This window comes from Ochotona princeps, chromosome 6 (genome assembly GCF_030435755.1).
Source record: "Ochotona princeps isolate mOchPri1 chromosome 6, mOchPri1.hap1, whole genome shotgun sequence".
NCBI classification, from domain to species: Eukaryota; Metazoa; Chordata; class Mammalia; order Lagomorpha; family Ochotonidae; genus Ochotona; species Ochotona princeps.
The window spans coordinates 71,723,538-71,725,387 of NC_080837.1; positions in this window are offsets into that span (position 1 = coordinate 71,723,538).

The window sequence follows — 1,850 nt, forward strand, 5'->3', positions numbered from 1 at the left end:
TGCCTCCCTGCCCTGTAGGATGAGCGCCCGAAGGTATAAATGCATGTTCTTGAAAATGGTAAGATCTCCTCCTCGCGCGTCCCGTAGTGTAGCAGGACAATGCAAAAGATGGACGCATGAGCCAAATCCTGTTAAAAGTTTTATTGCAGTAATACAATTCAAATCTAGAAAACATGTGACTCAAACCAGTGGAAGTGGCAGAGTGGAGGGCCGTCCCCGCAGCTCGGGTGGCGCCACCCGCCACACTCCTCTGCCTGTGAATCGGGACCCTCATGCCCTCAGCTCGGCTTTCAGCCGTGCAAACTTCATTACAGTCCATCACAGGAAAAGGCCTTTAGCAGACCTTTTCAGGCAGGCTATTTGGTACCTGTGGGTTTTCACTAGTATTACCTTGTTTCAAGAAATCATTTTAAAATGGAAAAACACGACCCAAGTTCTATGGCTTTTTGTTTAAAAACAAAAACAAAATCCAGCTTCCTTTTTGTCCCCAAGATCCGTTTCCATCCGGCTCCGGCCCTACATGGCAGAGCTCAGTGAGCAGCAGCAGAAACCACAGTGGCTGAAATGTGGATGTAGTATTTACAGGGTGCATCCAGTGCAAAAGAACGAAACCCAAGATACTTCAGCAGTGTAGGCCGGCATGCTGGTGCTCGCCTAACCCTACAGAAAGTGCCTCGAATTGACATCAATAACAAAATACACCCTCCCCCCGAACTTCCTCAGCCTTGTAAGTCTGACTGAGTTACTCTCCATCCACACACCCGTTTTCCCCACGCGCACGGCGCCCTGGGAGGCTAACTCCGGCCTGTGTCCAGCCTGCACAGCCGCTCTCCGGGTGCCAGAACTGGGCAGGGGAACGGGAGGCGGCAGCCATGACAGTGAGGCTGCCTCCAAATGATGACACCAGAGAGCCCCAGGCCAACAGCCTGCTGCCTCCCCGTGTGGGGATTCCCTAAAGCTCGGGACCCCAGGGCTCCCTGCGACACATGACTGATCTCTTCTACGACCCCTCCCCCACGCTACAGCGAAAGCTAGTTAGCACCTCTGGGGAAGGGAGGCGGCCAGCAGGGCCCCGGGCATGTCTGGGGCGCCACCAGGCTCCTGAGAGGTACAAGGTGGGAGCAGTAGTGCCTGTTAGGAATTTCCCACGGGGTTTCTTTTTGTAGTTGTTACATTGGACTTTTTTTTTTTTTTGCAGTTATTTGAAAATGAAAAAATAAATCTACTTACATAGTTGTACATAATGCCTCTCAGTTTCCTTGTAAGATTGTCACTGACAGAATGACGACACATGAACTGAAATGATCTCTTGATGAGGGGAAAATTTCTTGTCCCCGGCTGTCCCCAGGGCCTGCTCTGCGCTTCTGAGCACAGGTGATGTTCTAGAAGCCCCCCAGACCTCTAGGAAACAGACTAGCTTGGGGGTTCTGCCTGCGAACACGCCCCTGCTAACTCCCCGTGGCCAAACGGGGACACCGAGCATGACTTGTGCCCAGACAGGTGGTTAGCTTGCTCTGGGATCACTGAAGGTTAATTTCAAATAAGATCAATTTCAAAATGCACACAGTGCATTGCAAACAAGGAATGAGCGGCGGGCACTCAGAAGCCCGGAGACTCGGGCACGGCCTCCAGGACATGACTGCAGCTCGGCCTTCTGCCGGTGGAGCTGTCCAGAAGGAAAGGCCTGAATTTCTTTGGTGCGTGGGGGACAGAAATGCGGGGATGTCAGATGAGCTGCGCCAGAACGGCGCAGGTGAAATGATTTGTAACCACCACAAAAGCCCTCCCTGCCCAACCTAACCAAAACCCTGACCCAACAACCAAAACAGCCAAACGACAAACCAAGCACA